General features: G+C 38.5%; 1 long non-coding RNA gene across 2 annotated transcripts; it reads left to right on the top strand.

The window, feature by feature from the left end:
• Positions 1-923: 923 nt before the first annotated feature.
• On the top strand, positions 924-21564 carry LOC118928419 (uncharacterized). Of its 2 annotated transcripts, none has more exons than XR_005031225.2 (3): positions 924-1136; positions 19142-19273; positions 20450-21562. It is a non-coding gene; the product is annotated as an uncharacterized LOC118928419 (long non-coding RNA). The 2 variants fall into 2 exon arrangements; XR_008992090.1 differs by lacking the exon at positions 924-1136 and adding an exon at positions 1148-1529 and having other exon boundaries at positions 20450-21564.
• Positions 21565-21808: the final 244 nt, after the last annotated feature.

The following is a 21808-nucleotide window of genomic DNA, read 5'->3' as shown; positions in this document are numbered from 1 at the left end:
AGAAAGGTGTAACAATTTAGGGTCTAATGGACAAATGATTCTTCTGTTACCCAGATGATGTTGTCATTTATATACTATGATTATGCCAATGGATCTTTCCAGTTTTGTCAGCCCCTTCTTCACAGTATTTTCTGCTTTAGTTTGGGTGCAAATGACCTGCTGCACATGAAGGAGTGGAAAAGTCAGCTAATGCAAGTATTCCGCAAACATTTTTTCAACCAGTCACCCTACTTTCACTCTTCTTTTCCCCGACTCTCACTCTGTTTATTCCTACTTCTGCCTTCTCTCTATCAGCTGTCTGGGTGGACATAGGGCTGGAAAGAGAGCTCAGCAATGAGGTAATCCTTCCACTCCACTGATGTCTTTTCTTGTGGACCCCCAGGGTTATAATGATCAATGTTCTTTAGTACTTACTCATACTAGTTAAACAAGATGGTCATTAGGTTACTTTTTAGCCTGGCGCTAAAAAGTTCTTGTTCTCTAGCTGTAGCTGGAAAAGACAGCTTTGGACTCTTATGACACACAGATGGGAAAGTAGGCAAGCACGTCTAACTGACAAATTAATTGGCGAAACATCCTGCTGACGAATTCTTAAGTGTCCTGCACTTTATGTTTCAAGCATTATCTGAGGAAACCTGGTACACTGACCTGTAACTTCGGCTCAGTTTGAAAGAGCCGTGAAGTCACATAGAGGCATGGGGAAGCTCCAAAAGCAGGCCTTGGGAGCATAAACTGTGCTTTAGGGCAGAGAGAAGAATTTTGCCTATTAATCAAAATGAAATAACTTGGTTCAGTGAATGCATGTGCTTACATGTGTACAGCAGCTTCCTAAAATGACCCCCTCAATGAAGCACGTACGCCTTTATGAACACATGAAAGTTTGCCAAATGTTATTTTTAGGAAGCATTTAATGAGTGCCAGTATGCCTACAGGACACTGAGAGGAGATAACAAATGCAGCCTTTTATTGATGTCAGCAATAGCTTGTAAACCTCAAACGTGACTTCACACCCAGAGATTTCTTCCCTGCCCAGAAGAAAAGCTTTTTTCAAGGGAACTCCCGGCCTCACTTTTAAGAGTATTTTGTGCATGACCATACTACGGGGCTGCGTGTGAAGAGCAGCGAAGCGGCAGCTGGTGAGTCCGTAAGCCTCTCGCCTATGGAGGTCTCAGTTCATAACTTAGCCTTGCTTTGGCCACAAGAGAAATTTACTTGGTTCGTTCTCTCCCTGCTTGGCCTCATTAGAAAACCACCACAGCATTTGGCTTGCTTGCGCTAACTGGCATGTCTGCTGAAGAGGAGGCCAGGGGTTGAGTAAACAGGGCCCAGTTGAGGTGCGCCGGCTCTGCCGATGGAATCCTGCCGGCCACCTGCCTGGCCGAGAGCTTTCTGCAGGCCAACCACATTAATCCTTCTCTGTTGTGAACGTTAAATCCACGTCAAATTTTTGTTTTATTTTAAAACTAATTCATTAGGTATTTGCTCTTCGAAGTTGGAATTGGTGAAGATTTAAAACAGGAGGCTGATCAGTAAGTACAACTGCTGACTGGGATGGGGTCTGACCTTTAAAAACATTTCATTTTCATCTCACGAGGGTATTCACAGACTGGTTGACCATTTGTGTGTTACTGTTATTTTTTTGCGGCTTGGAAGTAAGGTGTGAATGTTAAAGGTTTCCCATCTGAGACTTTCAAGGTAATGGGAAAAGTGGAAGGCTTTTGAAACAGCTTTAAGTGGAAAATAGAATGATAAGTTCTGTAAGACTGAGGGATATTGATAAATTCTATTCTCTCTGTACCATGAATCCTTAGGAGCTTTCTTATCCAATAACAACATGCATCTAGCAAGGTTTTATACTTGAGACGAAAGATATCTCTCTTCCCTAGTAGGCTTTTCTGCTGTCCCACACCAGAGCCTCTGCCCAAGGCCAAGCCAGGCCCTCACTTTCTGTCCCTCCTGTTTGTGGGAGAGAAACCACCGACCATGCCATTCTCTCCTGCCTCTGCCTAACTTGGCTGCTGCTCTCGAACATAAGCACACTGACTCCTTCAGTTTTAAAAGGGTCTCCATATTTGCCTCAAACTTCCTAAAACCTTCATTGGAGTTTAAAGCCTTTCTCTGACAATAGTGTAGTCAATTACACATTGTCATGAAGTCAGACCAAAGAACTATCAGGTTTTTTTAAACTTGGGGGCAAAAAAAGATTCAGAAAAAAATTAATTTCAGCATTTTAAAGTAGCACGACCTGATTGTCCCTTGACAGACAGCTTTTAAGGTGAGATGTAAATGACCATGTGCTTCGTTGCTCCCACTCTGCCATTTGCGGGTGAGAGCAGAAACGGTTAAGAAGCTGAGGTTGAAGAGAAGCAAAACCACACACGTTCTCACTTAAAGGAAACAGAATCTTTGAGGCGACATTCTGTGACCCACTGGAAGCAAAGAAGTAAATATGGAAGGCATGTTTCCACTAGAAAGCTAAAAGACAAAAGTGCTTTTGGAGAGGCTTTTGCTCCGAACGATACTTTCAAATTCTCACAGCCCAAGTAGAGGGGAGACTGTTTGCTGGGAGAGATCAGGTTCACCTTAAATCCCACTTCTTTCACGAAAACTTTTGTCACAAGGGGGCCCCCAGGAATTGTTGCCCCATTTTTTAAATTTAGGTCTCTACTTGACATTGACTCAAAACATATTTATTGCACACCATCTGTTTACCAGGTACTGGTCTAAGTGCTGGGAACACAGTGATAAATACAGTAAACGTGGTCTCAGCTTGCAAGGAGCTTACATGCCCATAGAAGAGACAGCCTGTGTGTTCTGAGTATCACCCTACTTGCAAAGCAGGCTAGTCTGCCACAGTCTCTTGAACGCTATTAGAGGAGATGAGACACGTGGGTCAGAGATAGCTCATTACTCATAATAATAACACTTACCAGAGGGGCAGCATTTATATGCAAGTTCCCTCAACTCTAGTTCCCACAGGATGAGTGTGCAGAGGGTCCGATATGTATGGCATATGCAGAAGAGGAATTCTCCTGTTTAGTTTAGCAGCCAGAGTCTATATGGTTGGTAAGCATATCTGCCATTTTGTTTTGGAGAGAGACATTGTCCCTCTTAATACTGGAGAGGAGACATGCCTGCCTTTTCTCCCCAAGGAAGTCCCTATTTCTGTCTTCCAAGGCTATTCACTACACAAACATCTTTGAAAAAGTGGTCTGGACAAAGAGCAGTCAGGGCCTCATTTGCAAGACGTGTAGAAACAGGAAAAACCTGTGGAGAATTCTTTTCCAACAGTTCAAAGCAATGGCCTGATTTGTTAGAGTAGAGGCAACTCTACCTACACAGGTGAGAAGTAATTTTTCATCTACTGCCTTTGGGGGCTAATGGATGTGAGCACAGTACTAAAAGGGACATATCTTTGGGTGGGGCAGAGGGGAAGCAGAGCTGAGCCAAAGAAATTTCTGATGTAACAGTTCACCTGGCAGCCCCAGAAAACTTTCCAGTCCTAAGACAACATAAGCTATGCATCTTATGGTTACAAGTGTTGGACTACAGGTGTTCAGCCAGGCCAGCCACCAGGGTGACAGGGTATCTACTCAGGAAGGGGCCTGAGGGACTTGGAGGAGAGATGAGAGCCAATTATGGGATAATTGCATTAGAAAAAAAACCTGTTTTTGAAGTGGATTAGCCCAAATAAGTGTCTCATGTTGGCCAGGAATTATTTTATTTAAGCCTGATGCACAGGAATTGAGAAACAGCCATATGGGTTTTCTTGAAGGTTGGTAAAAACAAAATGTGCTTCTAAGTTGTCTGCCAAATTTCAGCCTTAGTTAATTTGTATGGATGAGTTTTAAACTCCTAAAAAGCAAATGTATAATAGAAGTGCTGACATAGACACAGACTTAACTGTAAAAACATGCAGTGGAAGCTGAGAAAGAAATCATGGAATTTTTCAGGAAGAATTTGATAAAGGTGCATTTGGTATGATAATAAATTTGAGACAGTAGTAAAATGAAATAAAAATAAAATAATTACTACTGGTGGGGAGTATGTATAAAATGAATTAAAATGTCTCTTAATCAGAACTCCAAGAATACAGACTATATATTTCCTGAAATGCATATCTGTTTGGAGTAAAAAATAAACCTAATGCAAATTATCTTTGAATTTTTGTATCCCCCTCTCTGAATTCTTTCTCACTAATAGTGTTAACAAAATAGCAGCTGTATGACTAATTTTCTAAGCTGCTACCAAAGAAGCTACCGTGAATTTGATTAGTTTTATTTGATTTTTTAAAAATTTTAAATTTCTTTCCTCTGCAATCCCTGTGCCAAAGCTTGTCATATGTATTCTGGCAAAGTGTATTTGTATTAACATTTTAAAAAAACATTTACAAAGTGCTTTTGCATACATTGTTGTGTTGACCCCATTTGGTCCCATGAATTAACACTTTACATAGAGGAATTATGATTTCCTTTCTACAAATGAAGAAACTGAGACAGGTAGAACTTCATGATTGCCTAGAGCCATACAGCCACTAAAAGTACAAAACAATGGACTGTCAAAAAATACTACAATTTGATTCCTTGTGAAACATCATATGTAAACAGCTTATTTACTTAGTAGGATGGCAATTTCTAGTTTAGTTTACCATTACAATGGAGCTATCTCCATTAAAAAAAGTAATAAAAATATGTAAAGACACAATCACACACAAAGTGTTTTCTGTGGTTCAGTTTTGTAAAAGGAGGAATTAGACTAGTTCTGCCAATGCTCTAAAAATAAGGAAGAGAGAAAATTAAAGAAAAAATGTTTGCCAGGCAATGTCTGATATTCTTTTTGGACCTTAACTTCTGGCTTATGAAAACCTCAGGAATAGGGGCAGAAATTCTGGAAGATCTGGAATTCAGGTGGTGACTTTCTATTTTAAGAAATTACATATCTTATTTTGCTGGTGAAGAAGCCTTCACCATTAAATAGATATTGAATTCAGCAGTAATTTAGCAAATAGAATTAGAAAACTTTATCTGTATTAACGTAATCATGAATTTTTAAATCATGTAAAGAAAGTTGAAGTCAAAAGGGATATAACTACTATAACTCTTCTTATACACATAGAAAAATAACTGTCATAAAATGCAAAATAATATGACACCATGGGGATCTATTCACTTCTGTTTCTGAAAGTGACCAAGACATACATTAGCTAAATCCATTGTTTTCTGCAGTGGCTCTGGTAAACTATTATGTGGAAATGTCAGTTGCCATTATATGTAGTAATAAACCAGCCCTAAAATTGATCTCCTTATTAAAAACATTTGCTTTCTTAAAATATTTATTAAGTAAATGAACTTTTAAAGTTTTTCCCCTAAAGAGCCCTTAAAGAAATAAACTGATGGATGACTAGAGGAAACAACTCTATTTTTCTATATATAGAACTGTATCACAAAAAAGTCAAATGATAAATTCAGGGAAAATATTTTCCATTCTAATGACAAATAAAGGGTTTTTATTACAAATATTTAAAGTATTGCTACACATTGATTAACAAAAAGACAAAAAAACCTAAAAGAGAAAGAATAATAAAGTCAAATGTCCAATAAATATTTGAAAATCTGTTCAACCTTCCTAGTAGACAAGAAAATGCATGATCAAGTAATAAATAGAGTTTTTCACTTATAGTAGAAAACATTAAAGAGCTTGATAACATCAGCATTCACACATACCTGGAGTGAGCTCATTTAATTCTTCAGGAAGGTTATTTGACAGCAAATTCTTCTTCTGGAACTATGACCTAGAGAAATACTTGTATAAGTGCTTAAGGAAAGATATATATGGATGTTTGTAGCGGAAACCCCTGGAAAAAAATCCGAATATCCATCCATTTAGAGAATTACTGAAAATATTTTTCTTAATAAATCTACTTTGTGGCAGACATCAAAACAGAATGTCATACATATAATTATATATTCACCTACAGGAATGTCCAAGATACATTTTTAAATGAAATAAAACAATTACAGAGTAACATATAAAAAATTATCTGAATTAAAAAAATGAAATAAACAAAAATCAATATATGGATATATATATATGTTGGACTATGCCTTGATGAGTTCAGAGACTGGTATGGAAGATGAGCTATACAGGAAAACATTGGTAATCTCTTGAGATGGGATTTATTGGGTGTCAAAGGAGATTATAAATTTTTCTTTTCTGCACCTCTCTGCTGTTTAATAACTAGTCTATACACTCATGGCCAACTTGAATTAGTATTAAAAAATGAATAAGCAGCGGGCAAGCAAGGACCTTGAAGGCAGACTCTTCAAGATTTATCTAATGGTAGGGATCAGAAAGAGTCAGTCCTGGATGCTTGCATCAAAAACACAACCTTCTGTGCTCTAGGTTGTCATCCAGCTTTGCTCTCTATATAAAGACAAGGCATCGGAGTATTCTCTGAATCACCAGAACTGAACCAAAATAATTATGAGACGTTAGCAATGAGGAAATTGTGACTCAGAAGATTCCAACTTGCCAAAATTCAGGTGAGTCAGTGGTGAAGTTAAGGGCCCCAGACAACCAATAGAATTCTCCCTCTCCTTCTAAATTTTGGGTACTAAGATTAGCTCTTGTAAGATTATGCCTTTCCCCCTAGAAAACCATAAATAATGCTGTTTTAAAGTAAAAATGAATGCACAGGACTATGCTTGTTTGATTTTTAAAATAGCTAAAGGTTGTCTCATTATTCATAGTTTTGATTTTCAGTTTGCTTTCTACAGCCAATGTATAAACTTAGTAAGTTAGCAGAGATTTAAATCTCACAGATATCCTGTTCCTGTGTTTTCCTGTGTTGACATTTTACAGAAGACAGAGCCAGAGATAACAGAAATGCAATATAAATAACAAGGTGGATGCTTATCTGAACTCTGTAAACATATATAGTTAATTCACTTAGATTCTGTGCATGAGTTTAAAATGAATAACAACAAAAAAATTTAGTTTCCCTCAGGAAGATCCTGAGGGGTACTTGATTACGCTTATATTCATGGAATAACCATTGATTCTTTTCCAATAAGTGATCACTTAGAAGAAGAAATGTTTGCATCTAAGGGAATATATCTCTTAACAGAGTATATTCTTCTACTTTCATTCACAATAAAGACTCTCATGTCTCTCTGCAGGCATATCAGATCAACCACTAGAGATTGAAAACTAGAATAATGTTTCCATTTGTATGTATCCAAAAAAAAAATTTAGGTGCTTTGGAGAGATGGCTTTAAGGTCAGTCCTACTGGAAATAATTGGAAGCAGCATTGCATGAAAAAATTCACAGCTGCTTGTGGCTAGACTCTAGGACAGACGGCCTGTGTTTGTGTGACCCATGAGCTAAGACTAGTTTTTACACTTTTAAATGGTTGAAAAGTATTCTAAAAAGAGCATTTTATGACAAATGAAAGTGAAATTAAAATTTCAGTGTCCATCAATCACTCATACATGTTGACTCATTTTTACATTGTCTATAGCTGCTTTCTTGCTACAGTGTCAAAGTTGAGTATATATGACAGGAACTTTATGCCCCTCAAAGTTTAAAATATTTACTATATGGCTCTTTACAGAAAAGTTTGCTGGCTCTTGGATTAGAAAATCCGTGAGTGGAAATGCAAATCAAAACCGCAGTGAGATATCACATCACACTAGTTGGAATGGCCCCTATCCAAAAGACAAGAAATAACAAGTTGTTGAAGAGGGTGTAGAGAAAAGGGGACCCTCCTACACTGTTGGTGGAAATGTAAATTGGTGCAGCCACTGTGGAAAGCAGTATGGAGGTCCCTCAGAAATCTAAAAATAGAAATACCATATGACCCAGTAACTCCACTTAAAGTAATTTACTCAAAGGAAAAATAAAAATCTCTGATTCAAAAAGATATATGCACCCCTGTGTTTATGCTGCATTATTTATAATAGCCAAGATCTGGAAGCAACCAAAATGTCCATCAATAGATGAATGGATAAAGAAGAGGTGGCACATATACCCAGTGGAATATTATTCAGCCATAAAAGGAAAGAAATCCTGCCATTTGCAACAACATGGATTGATTTAGAGGGTATGCTCAGTGAAATAAGCCAGGTGGAGAAAGAATACCATATGATTTCACTTACATGTAGAATCTAAAAACAAAATGAAAAAACAGCAGTAGACTCAGCGACACTGAGAAGTGACTGGTGGTTACCATGGGGGAGGGGTTGGGTGGGTGGGTGAAATAGGTGAAGGGGATAAAGAGGCACAGAATCTCAATTATAATATAAATTTGTCATGCAGATGAAAATACAGCACAGAGAATATAGTCAATAGTTCTGTAACATCTTTCCATGTTGACAGTAACTACACTAGTTGGGGTGAGCATTTAATAATGTATATATAACTGTTGAAATTGCTGTGCTGTATATTTGAAACCAATATAATATTATATATCAACTATGCTTCAATTTTAAAAAAAAAGGAAATCCTTGAGTGTATTTGCTGTGAGTATTGTTATGTGATGACTCCTTTATGGTAGGCTGAATTCCAGTAATTAATTAATTATTAATTTATTTATCCTTTTATTCTTTCATTCTATAAAACATTTCTTGAGTATTGCCACTGAACTATTAGAGATAGAGAGATGTGTAGGACAAGTTGTTTGTCCCATAAGTGATTATATGAAATGATTGCATGTTATTAAGACAGCCATGCTAAGAATTTTTATAAAGAAATGCTTTCTTGGGCAGAAGACCACAGTAATTTTAGGTCCACTAAGTTCTTTCCTATGAAGAGCTCCATCCCAAGGTTTGGTGCATGCCCGCAGATTGTGAACTTTTCTCTTTACATTCTGCACCAGCATCCTGGACTCCCTTTTTTCTGCCCACTGGTTACATGAGCTCCCTTCTCTCCAGAGATGAGCACTGATTACTTATCATCACAGTTTTAGAGGTCTGGATTAGCAGCCACCATCATTGAGCGTTTTCCAAGTGACAAGTACTGGGCTGGAGGTTTTACTTAAAATGTCATTGGAAACCTCCCACTCTGCAAGGTAGGCATGATCACCCCCATTTTTGTAAATGAGAAAACAGAATTTCAGAAAGGCCAAATAAACTGTTAGTAAGTGACAGAGGGAAGGCTTCAAACACAAGGTCACCTGTTTCCAAGCCAATCCTTTTCCAAAGCCAAGCCAGTTTATTAAGTTTGCCTTGTTTTTCAGACTCAAGTTCTTTCCCTACATGGCTGTGTTTTGGTTTCTTGAGATGTCAGTAGTTAAGTCTCTTAGGCTATGGCTGTGTGACAGCAAATAAATATTTTTCAGGAAACATGCCGTTTCCATGTTTGTGGGTAACAGTGTCTTTATACAAGTACTAGTTCCACCCTGAATCCACTTTGTTTCCTACCTTTGTTTCTAAAACATTTGTGTTTATTAGATTGAAAGGAATTCCAGGCAGTTAGTGACTCACTCTAGGTTACAGCCACAGGGTAGGTGGCAGAAGAAACATGGGTTCAAATTTAGACTATTGTCACTTTCTTGATTTGAGACCCTGTCAATATCACATTATTCTCTGAGCCAAAGTTTTCCTCGTTTGTAAAATCATTTGTGGTGGGATATGAAATACTGTCTATTCCCCATCTTTAGAATCAATTTCCCACTCAATCCTATCAATAGTGATCTCTTTGGTTGGTAGGATCACAGAATCTCAGAGTTGAGAAGAGCAGCATAACGTACAACTTTTGAAGACAGACTGAAGTCATCACTAATTGGGGGATCCAGGGCAAACTGACTTCATTTCCTTGAATCTCAGTTTCCCCATATGGGGAACTACAGGACCACCTCGGAGTAATCATAACGTGGAGGCTAACTGTCTGCCAGGCACTGTTCTAATCACTTTATATGAATTGAAGAGTTTAATCCTTATAACAACCCTATGAGGTTGTTACTATATGAGCCCGATTTTGCAGAAAAGGAAATTAAGACACAGAAAAGTCTAGGAAATAGAGAAGCTGGAATCTGAAACTTTGCAGCCTGATTCTTGAGCATAATTATTAATAATTATGCCACAGCTTACACAGAACTATGTTGAGGGTTAATTATGAAAAAATATATAAAGCCCTTAACACAAAGTGGACTTTCAGTAAAAGTGGGTTACTTTCCTTTGAAGAGTGTTTTAAAAAGTGTGACCTACGCTTGCATGTGTTAGAATCACCTGGGACTATGGGATGGATTTGTCAGAAATGCCAATTCTTGGACTCCAACCTGGACCTACTAGATTCTGGGAATTCTACATTTAAAAAAAATGTACTTTCTGGCTGATTTTTGATACACCAAAACTTGGGAGACTCTACCTTAGAATCAATTCAGCCTAGTTTGGTAACAATATAGAAATCCTTTCATAGTACTGTTTTTTTCAGGCTAGGCTTCTTGGGTGTTTCTGCTATTGGTGAGCTTCCTCTTTCACAAGACAGCTCATCTTGTTTTTAAAAAGCTTGGGTTATTAGAAACCTTTCCTATGTAACTGAAATGAAAAACAAGCAAACAAACTCCACCTTATTTTCTCTCCCTATGACCTGTCCAGCCTTCTCAGTCACACAGATTTTAAGTGCAGGAAGACAACAGGAAAGCACTTGTACAAGCAGATGAGAACTGGAGAGTAGATGTGTTTATGAGCCTGGCAGGTGGCATGGTCTCCAGGGTCAACCATTACCTACAGAGGAGGTCCTCCAGGTGATGTCTATTCCAGCACAGTGACAGGGAGTCTGTGAATGAAATAAACACAGGTATCCTGGTAGGAAGGCAGCCGGGTGAGAACATCATCAAGAAGATGAGCAAAGCATGCAGAATAAGCAAGGACTCAGATGTTGAAATGGGGAATGGGTTAGAGTTTGGTCCCGGGGATAGGAGTCCATACAGTCAGCATGGGCTCACCAATTTCACTTGACCACGAGACAGCTGAGTTCCGAAATCAGGGCTCTTTAAGTTTGCCCTTGGTAGGGACAGGGTTCATGTTTTCACATGTTGCACAATAGAGATACTTACTGAGTTAATAAAAATGGTGCCTAGGTGGCCCTAGCAGTGGAGATTGCAAGGCAGGGAACAGGGTGCAATTTCCTCACCCAATCTTCAAAATATTCAAAGAAAGCCTTTCCTTTTCCAGTTTAAAAAAATTGAGAGTTTTTTCCACTGCCCAGCATAGGAGCATAAAATCTGGTTTCTGGAGCTTTTTCCAACTGGCAGTCATCTAGAGACAGTTGGGTTTGTCAATATCCCTTTTAAAATGTGGCCCTCAGAGCCGAGCAGAGGGCACTGATGTGGCATGGCTGCACTGCAGGCGGCGGGCCCTCTCCATCTCTTGCTCTATGTGTTACACTGCTGCTAATGGCCACACCGAACTGTTACCTCATTAAATGGGCTGCATATTGTAAATAACTCACTTCTGCTAAGGCAGCCTAAGATTGCTCTAGCTTTTCTAGCAGCCAAAGCATGGACTTGGCTTATATTAAAATTTCTGTCAGTGAAATCCCTGAAGTTCTTTGTCACATAAAGTACTACTAAACTAAGACAAATTTGGCTTATATTTGTGTCATTGAGTGCTTGAACGTAAGTGTAGGATTTACATTTATGTCTGTTAAATCGCATCTTGTTAGTTTTGGCCCAGTCATCATGCCTATGGAGATATTTTTAAAATTCTATTTCTGCCATTCAACATATTTAGCTAACCAACCTTTCTGTCCTTGTGCCATTTAAAGATATGACCAGGCATCCTATACCCTCATCCAAGTCATTAATAAAAAATATTTAACAGTAATAGGCTTGTTGCATTTCCCTAGGATCTTCCTTCGTGATGACATTACTTCATTTGCCAATGTTCTCCTAAGCATCCATTGTGTGCCAAATGCCATATTATATCCCAGGGATAAAAATATGAACATGGCCTAGTCCCTACTCTCAAGAGATTCATAACCTAATGAAGAAGACTAACAAATTAGTAGACACATGCAATTCTATGTGATGAGGGACACAAAAGAGGTAGCATAGTGGTAGAATCAGGACATTGGTAGAATAATCATAGAATGATGAAAATCCATTTGGGGTGCAGCAGACCTACATAGTTTAGAAACACTCATCTCATGTAGGTCTAATCTTGCAAACTCTTTTTATCACTCTTATTCTACACTTTAAAAATTACCTGTGTTTTTATTAACCATCAAGTTGAAGGCCCTTCAATGGTCCGGCCCTGTTAACTCTATCTTGTCTGGTTGTTCTTACCAGCTAGATGGGAACAACCACTTACTGTGGAGAATAGTTTTGACCCTTTTCTTTTTACATAACTTATCTGTGCTCCCTTCATGGCCCAGGTCTGCCCCATGCCCATGGCTAAGGAGGTTTCACTTAGTCACAGATGGCAGCAATTAGCTCTGTTTTCACTTCAAATTACGGTTGTGTTTGTGTGTGTACCATTTAAATGATAGTGGCTCTAGCGTCCCACCCTACTATCTTGTTTAGCCTAAGTTAGGTTACAGTGCTAAAGCTGGTTTAGAGTAGTTCTAATTGGATCTCCCACACAAAGCAAAATAGTTGGAGGAACTGTTAGCCTGCTGCTCCCCACCCATTCATCTTCATTCAGGCCAAAAACTTTGCTTCAAGATTCCATGGAAAATGTTAGTTATTTTTATATAGACAAGTCAGCTCTGAATTGGTTTAGAAACAGTTTTTTCTTTTTTAAACCATTAAGTGAATCTAGAGAGATTTGGAGCACCACCCAGATGGAAATTGGACAATTCAGGATATGCACTGGGGGCCATTTCTAGTCTTTCCCATGTGTTAAAAAAGGAGGCTGGGCTCCTCATGGTTGAGCACTGGTATGGGGGGGAGGCGGTAAAAGAGCTGATGCGGTATGATTTAGTCTCATCCAGCATATCATTAAAAAAATCTTATTCTTATTTTGGGAACTGCCTGTAAGTTTTCTCCTCTGGTTTCTATTTCTGTTGCTATTTCAGGGGTGCTCTGTGGGTTGAGGGCTTGCATCTGAGTCAGATGGGCTTGGGTCTGCATCCCACAGCTGTGTGGTTGTGTAACCTGGGCACATCACAGCCTCCCTATGCCTCAGTTTTTCCTGGTTGTAAAATGGTAACAATCAACAGTTTATTCCTCATTGAACTGTTGGGAGGATATGAACAGTGTGTGAAAATGCTTAGGATAGCACTCTGTCCAGCAAGGGTGAGCTGTTTTGTTGTTGAAGTTAAGATAATGCGTGGAGGATTTGGATGATGTAGCTTTTGGCAAAAATGAAAGTGAAACTAATGGATTCCCATGATTGCAGTAAAACAGCTCTAGAATATTTCTAACAGTGTCTCGGGGATGTCTCTGAACTATTGATATTTCGGGCCAGATGACTTTCCCTCATCTTGTTTTGTTTCCCTTTGATGGGTGGTGGCTCTGCATTGTGCGCTGTAGGTCATGGGGCAACATTCCTAGATGCCAGCCACTAAATGGCAGTTGTACCCCTTCTACTCCCAGTTGTGATTCAAAAAATGTCTTTGCCAAATGTCCCATGGGGGACAAATAGCCCCTGATTGAGAAGCACTGTTCTAGGCAAAGAATGATCGTAAGTCACTCTCTTCTGCACAAGGGTCACACAGTTCCCTGAGTCTTTCCTGAGAGCTGTGAAACTGAGTTTAAAGGAATCCCCTTGGCTTTAATGGACTAGACCCCTGCAACCTCTAAGTGGGTGTGTTCTTTAGAAATGAGATTAATGTTTTCACAATGCTGACAATATGCCTATGCTGACAAATGCAGCCCTTCAGTGGGTCCCCTGGTATAATCTGGAGTGGAGGATAATGACACATTGCATCTGCATGTTATTTCACTTGCTACTTTTGATCCAGCACTGAATTCTGCAGGAGGAAAGAAGGAATTTTCATTAACAGTAAGTGCCATTCTCAATAAATATTTTTAGGGCTCATTAAAAGCAAAACCTTGAACTAGGGAAAACAAATGGTAGAAAAATGTTATTCACATAAAATAAATGGGCTAATTGGCAAGAGTGGTTCCAAAGGACTTCTTTGCTGTCCAGACACTTTGAACTTTGCCCATTTTTCCCTGGCAGTGCAATGTAAAAATGGTTTCTTTGAGCCTCTTGATGACATTTTGTTGGATTATAAGGCATATTGCTTTTAGATTTGTGATCTGCAAGAATTCCATCTGCACCATTCACAGGAGACAGTGCCACTGAGGATTCCAAATGGTCTATTCCTATTATTTGTTTACCTGGTTAATAAGAGCAAATTTCACTGAAAAAACACTTTGATTTGGAGAATTCAGTCAGTTACTTTATTTCTTGGAATGGCTTGTATGGGAAAAAAAGTGGCCCTATATGTTTTATATAAAGGCAGTTAGTTTTTTTCCTCCCAGGGTACATACAAATCAGAGATTTGTAAAGAAACCACAGTCAAAGAACCTTCTTTCCAGGTGAGTGCTGGGGTCAATAGTAAAATGAAGTCCATGATTACTTTAAATCAACTTTCATCCCACCCCAAGTGAATAGCATCACTGAATTTCATGAGTTAACATCAGACCATGTTTTCTCTGCTGTGGTTCTTTCAGACACAGCCCCAGTGAGAATGAAACACAAGTTACTGGCTCAACCCTAGGGGACCAATTATGTAGCTTCAGCTGACAGCTATTGTCATGGCCACTTAAGTGTCAAGGCTTTTGATGTCCATTTGTAAGCATAACCTTTCATTTAAAAATACTACTACTTTCTTTGGCAGCCATCCTAACCTAATTAGGAACTAACGCAGACCTGTACAATTTCTTGTAAACACATCAGCATAACAGAGGATCTGGCCAGGGCCAGAACATCACGTGCGCCTGACTGAGGGGTTTATCTCACTCCTCCTCCTGTGATGCACTCACAGGTCTAGATTACACTCAGCAAAGCTGCTTTTCCTTTCATTTCCCAGTTTTGACGTTTTAAATGGATTTACTCCTCTTGCTGTTGTTCTCTTGCTCTTACTCCTCCCTGGTGTTTTTTTCTTCCTCCTGCTATTTCGTTTTGCCCCCTCCCCCTTCTTTGACTGTTACAACTTTATTATTGAAACATTTACAGACGAACTTGTCTGATAGTTTCTAGGCAGTATGGAACCCAATTTAATGATGACATAAGAGACCATCATGTTTTCAGTAAATGTGTATTACAAGCTTCATTTTTTAGAACTTCTTTTGAGAGTAGGGGCTGCTTCATTTCCTGCATGGCTCTACTAGTAGTTCGCTATCAGATAAGCACACAGAGGAAGATACCAGGCTTGACGTAAGCTGTGGCAGTACTTACAAGTGGTCAGGGGCATATAGTTCTGCCCCAGAGACGAGCTGTGGCAGAGCATGCATTTTAGACTTTGTCAATCACCAGTGATATGAACATAATCACCAATTTTGGCTGTAAAATGTCATAGTAATATTAACAGCTAATTTTAAGTGTCTACTATGTGCCAGGTTCTATACTGAGTACTTGACCTATTCTTATAATCTTCGCAACAACCCTGTGGAGATGAAACTTAGTTTCAAGGAAGTTAAGTAGTATTCATGCAATCGTGTAGCTTGTGAGTCTGATTCCAAAACCTGCATTAGCAGTCACTACATTTGACTGTCTTCCCACTAATCAGAATATAAATCTTTTTATAATCCTCTAGAAAAAGAGTATGAAAAATTGTACTGAATATGATAGAGATGAGCAAGCACTGCTCCTGGTAACTGTCTATGGGGCTAAGAAAAATCTTGTTGGCTATTAGTATCTTCTGTGCTTCGTATTACTCCTTGGGTGTATATGAAGGGATTCTAATGAATGATAAGGGGCTGATACGACTTTTCTTCTAAGATTTGGTCCATTTCATAAAACCTGTTCTTTAAAACTATCCCTTCCACCAGATTTGAGAACAAAATTCTGTTCAGCATAGAAATGAACAGAACATGCAAATAAGACCTTTCCCTGAGGCCCTTAGTTTTGGCAGTTAAATTCCAAAGGCAGGATTCCTGAGATAACAAGCGAACGCCAAACTGCCTTCCATGGAGTGCTACCAGCAGTGCATGACTGTTCTTTAACTCACTGTATTCATACTGATGGCAGCAAACACTTAATGAGCGCTTACTATTTGCCACATATTGTTCTAAGAACTCTAAGTGCCTTGTTGTATCCGACCTGCCCTGTGAGATAGTGCTATTTTCCCCACTGTTCACATAAGGAAAATGAGACACAGAGAAATAAGTAACTTGCACAATATCAAAGATATGCAAGTGGTAGAACCAAAATTCAAACTCTGGTAGCCTGACTTCTGAACCTGCATTCTACTGTCACAACCTGCTCCACCCCGCAGCTGGGCAGGTCACCAATGGCTTTCTTGTTTCCCAAAACAATTCCCAGCCCTCATCCTCAGCTTTTTCGCCCTCTTACTTGCATTCAGTGTAAGGGGCTATAGTCTTTGAGGAGCCACTCCTGAATTACCCCTCATTACACATAGTTTAGACGTTTAGTACAAGCAAGAGACAGAAAAAAAAATGTTATTTTCAAAATTATTTGGGAATAAAAATACCATGTAGTATATCAGTTAGGATTTGACCAAAAGGCCCCTGACTAAAGATGAAAGGGTTAACAAGAGATCTTGAAAATTTTCTAGTATTTAATAATGTTAGAAATTTGTAAAAGTGTCTAGTAAAGCTAATGATTTTAAAATTTGGAAATATGTTATTTTATGGTATTTTTTATTGGAGGAAATTTTCTATGGCATTCTTAAATATTTATATTTTATTGCTTATGTAATTACTTAAGCAATACTTATTTGTAAGAGTAAAATCTTTGATATTATATACCAAGTTTTTGGTCTGGTCTTGAGAATTCTAGGTAATAAATAAGACAATAAAACACACTGTCTCTGACACTGATTTAATCTTAACAGATAAAGGAGAATATGTGAATAAATAAAGCACATAGTGATATTTTTTAGTTCCATGATCAGGTGGAAGGTAGAGGAAAGTGTAAAACCTAGTTATCAACAAAACATATGTTCACTAGTAATTGTAAGTTACTCAAAATCACAAATCATTAGGGAAATGCAAATCAAAACCACAATCAGATATCACCTCACACCAGTTAGGATGGCTATCAGCAAAAAGACAAGTGATAGGGTGAATGTTGAAACCACTCTGCTGTTTATGTGAAACCATCACAAGATCGTGTATTAATGATACTTCAAAAAAAAAAAAGACAAGTGATACAAGTGTTGGCCAGGATGTGGAGAAAAGGGAACCCTAGTATACTGTTGGTGGGAATGTTAAATGGTGCAGCCACTATGGAAAACAGTATGGAGGTTCTTCAAAAATTAAAAATTGAACTAGCTTATAATCCAGCAGTCCCTTCTGGGTATATAGCCAAAGAAAATGAAATCAGAATCTCAGAGAGATCTGCACCCCCATGCTCAGTGTAGCATTGCTCACCATAACCATGATATGGAAACAACTTAGTGTCCTCAACAGATGAATGGATAAAGATGATGTGGTGCATATATGCAGTGGACTATTACTCAGCTATGACAAGGAAGATCTCTTATTTGCAACAATATGTATGGAGCTTGAAGGCATTGTGTTAAATGAGATAAGTCAGAAAAAGACAAATACTGTGTGGTGTCACTAATATGTGGAATCTAAAAAAGAAACTCAGATAAACAGAGTGTAGAGTGATGGTTACCAGGGTTTGGGGGTGGAGGAAATATGGAGATACTGGTCACAGGGTACAAATTTCCAGTTGTAAGATTAACAAGTTTGGGGAGCTAATGTACAATATTGTGATTATAGCTAACTACATTATTAAATGCTCACCCCAACTAGTGTAGCTACTATCTGTCAACATAGAAAGATGTTACAAAACCACCGGTTATATTCTCTATGCTGTACTTTCATCCCCATAACTGATTTATATTAATTTATGTTATGATTGAGATTTTGTGCCTCTTTATCCCCTTTACCTATTTACCCACCCACCCCAACCCCTCTCCCCACAGTAACCACCAGTCACTTCTCAGTGTCTCTGATTCTATTGCTGTTGTGTTTGGTTTGTTTTTAGATTCCACATGTAAGTGAAGTCATATGTTTGTCTTTCTCTGCCTGGCTTATTTCATTCAGCATAATACCCTCTAGGTCCATCCATGTTGTTGCAAATGGCAAGATTTTTCTTTTTTATGGCTGAATAATATTCCAGTGTGTATATATACCACATTTCTTTATCCTTTCATCTACTGATGGACACTTTGGTTGTTTCTGTATCTTGGATTTTGTAAATAGGCATAATGTGAACTTTTGGAAAGTGGGGTATACCTGTATCTACATGTATATATGTATTTCTGGGAGAAGAAACCTAAAAATTAGTTTTGAGCTAATTGTTCTTTTGTTACTGAGAAGGCAAACAAACATATGAAAGTGTAAAATATGCTTTAGTTAGTTGCTGAGAGTATCTGATCTCTCAGTTCTACCCCTGCCCTTCTCTATCCTCCTTTCCACATGTGGGGCTGAAAGCCTGCAAACTACTCTCCCCAGAGTACCTTGCCAGTTGCTTTCCTGTTAAGTTCCACTGGTGGGAGACATGGGCAAGTGATTGGGAATTCGGATGAGGGCAGAAGCCATTTTTTTCCTCCTGTCTTCTGACAGGAGCATCTGGTAGCAGAGGCCACTGGCCAGAGTGAGCTCAGGATTCTCACTCAGGCCACAAGGCTCTGATGACAGTGGCAGTGAGTGTTCAAGCAGGCCCTGGTGCCAGAGGCCCCAGAAGCAGCATTGGCAGAAGGGGGTCCTCGGCAGCCTCAGAGGCCTACACTGTTGGTTCTGGGTGATATCGTTTCCCCCTTCACTCCTCTGGTCCTAGGCATGGTAGTGATCCCCTGCAGTTACTGGTCTTTGGGTAAACTTACCTCTACTGGCTCATGTAGATCTTCCAACATCTTTGTAACTCACTTCCTGTACTAAATTTCCTCTGTTTGAAATTCATGAGCTGGTCTCTGTTATCCTGACTGGACACTGACTAATATAATTTATGGAAGTTTTTCTCTGATCCATAACTAGAGCTTATTTTCTTTCAGATGATGGTACCCAGACAGGATGGTGTCACATTTTTATGGCAACAGAGATATTTATGGTATAACTGACAAGCCAAAGCCAGTGACTATAACACTAAGGTGAGAAGAATTAGCCTTCTTGTGCTGTTCCTGTAGGTATGCCAGTGTCCCCCTTCCATCAGGATATTCTTGGGTTGAACCTCCAGTAGTTAGGAAAACCTTTGATACTGCACAGATATGGACTCCTTTTTCTCTTATCTGAGGGTGATGAAGTTGAGGGGAAAAAGGACCATTGAGAGCCATATTAATTTCTACCTTTTGTGACCACATGTCTTATTATAGGAGCTCATCAAAAGTATTGTATACAAGGTTTGTCAACCACTTTGTAAATCTCTATGTATACACAAGAAGTTATTGATGAACTTTTAAGGCAGATAATTGTCTCACTCTTTTCATTTTTGTTGTGTTTTATAAAATAAGTGGTCCAATCCTGGTCTAAAAACTGTTCCAGGTCCATTAGAAGGTAAGACATGTATGTCAAAATGTCAATCAACTACATCGTTAAACACATAGACTTAGTTCATCAGTTACTGTTATTATTATTTTTGTAACAAGACTTTCTTGGTGAAGGAAGCAGTATACCATTCGTGTGGTTGAAGAACTGTTCTAAAAGATTTTAATAATAAATTCAAATTCAGTGCTCCTTTCTTCAAAATTTCATATCATTTTGCGTATACTGTGACATAGAATTTAAGAACAATATATAATAATATGATAATACAAATAAGAATTAATTGACAGTGATTCTGTTTTCTTCATTGATTATGACATCTTTGAAGATAGCCTGTGGTCTGATGATAACAATAACCATTTTTTTCTAATCATTTACCTTTAGGCAACTGGCTAGCATATTATAAATATTTGTTATATAAATGAATGCATGAATATATAAAGAAACATTAGATTCTTATTGTTTTTGAAGGTAAACAAAACTAAGGTATAAAATATCTAAAGATAGGAGAATAAAACTAGTGACAGATATAAGGTACAACTCCAGATTTTATTTAAATAATGGGCAATTTACAAGGAATAGTGTAGGAGCAAAGGACTACTACTAGCTCAAGTCTCATCACTCACAGGCACAAAGGGATGAAGCAGAGATCAGTAATTGGTACTAGAAGGAACCAGAAGGGAGAGAATTGTCTTGAGTTGTGTAGAGCAGGGTAATGAATTTTGGTGGAAGAGCAGGCTAAGTTAAAGCAATCTAGTGGAAGGAAAACAAAGGGATAATATCTTGACCTCACTTTCCCCCTTCCATCTGACTTCCTGTAGGTTCACCATTGGCTGAACCCAACCGGAACCCAAAGGGTGTGGAAATCCTGTTGATGCAGTTGGTACAGGTCAGACTTCCAAGGCACAGAGCAGGGTGCAGAAGTACGGGGAGTAAGATGGAAGATGCATTACATGCAATGATAGCTTTCCTTCCAACAGATTTTTCTTTTGCTCCACTGAAGGAAATGATTTCTAAAAGACATACATGAAAAGAGAGATACAGGGTTTTTATTTGAATGGAAGTCTCAATACAACATTGCCATTTATTCTGAGGCATTTAATCACTTAATGATTTTTCATTTTAAGAAATATTTCAGACATATATAAGATGATTTACCTAGGGAGAACAGCCATGTACCTATCACCCAGCCTAATAACTAAAACATTATGAAAAACAGATTGAAGGCCCTCAGTAGTCTCCTCATTCACATTCCCTTCTTCCTCTGCAGAAGTAGCCAACATGTGGAATCTGGTGGCTGTCATTCTCATTCATTTCTTTGAAATGTTACTATATATCTTTTCCCACCCAAACAATATTTATAATTGTTCAAATGGTAAATGTATCAGTTTTGCAAGATGAGTAAATTTTAGAGATCTGTATAGCATAGAGCCTATAGTATTGTCCACTTAGACGTTTGTTAAGAGGGTAAATATCCTGCTGTGCTCTCACCACAAAGAAGAAAGGAAGAAAGAAGGAAAGAAATAAAGGACTTAAAGTTTGGGAGGTCATGGACATTATCTATTACTTTGAATTGTAGTGGTGGTTTCACAGGTGTATGTGTATGTCCAAACTCACTAAAACGTGTACATTAAATTATACCTCAATAAAGCTGTTAAAAATATATAACTGATATCACACAGCATGTATTTTTCTGTACCTTGATATATTTTACACAACATTTTTATTTTGGGGGTTGTATGCAGGTTGATCCATTTAGCACAATGTTTTTTTTCATTCACTTTCATTGTTCTACAGTATTCTATGACTTGATGCAAATCCTCTCACTGTGTTCAACATTAGAATCCTATGATTTTAAAAATCAGGATGTTTACTGCAGCTATGTTTTTTTTTGAATTGGTTCATTTCTTCACCAGGTTGTGTTGTGCGGTAGTGGAGATCAGTGAAACCCAGTTCTTGTTTTTTTTTTAGTTACCCCAGAACAGAATTTTATCTTCTTCCACCCTTATTCTCACCTAGGCAAAGTGCTTGGAAGGGAACCTAGCACAGGGTAAGTACTAAAAAGCCTCCTCTGAGGGCAGGGGGGCCTTCTGGCAAGGGACCAGAATGCCTGAGTTTTTATCTCAGCTGTGCTACTTAGTGCCTCTGGGACTTTGCACAAGTCAGTCGGCTCTTCTGTG

This window comes from Manis pentadactyla, chromosome 10 (genome assembly GCF_030020395.1).
Source record: "Manis pentadactyla isolate mManPen7 chromosome 10, mManPen7.hap1, whole genome shotgun sequence".
NCBI lineage: Eukaryota > Metazoa > Chordata > Mammalia > Pholidota > Manidae > Manis > Manis pentadactyla.
The sequence above is the reverse complement of the archived record's forward strand: the minus strand, read 5'-3'. Positions and strand labels throughout refer to the sequence as shown.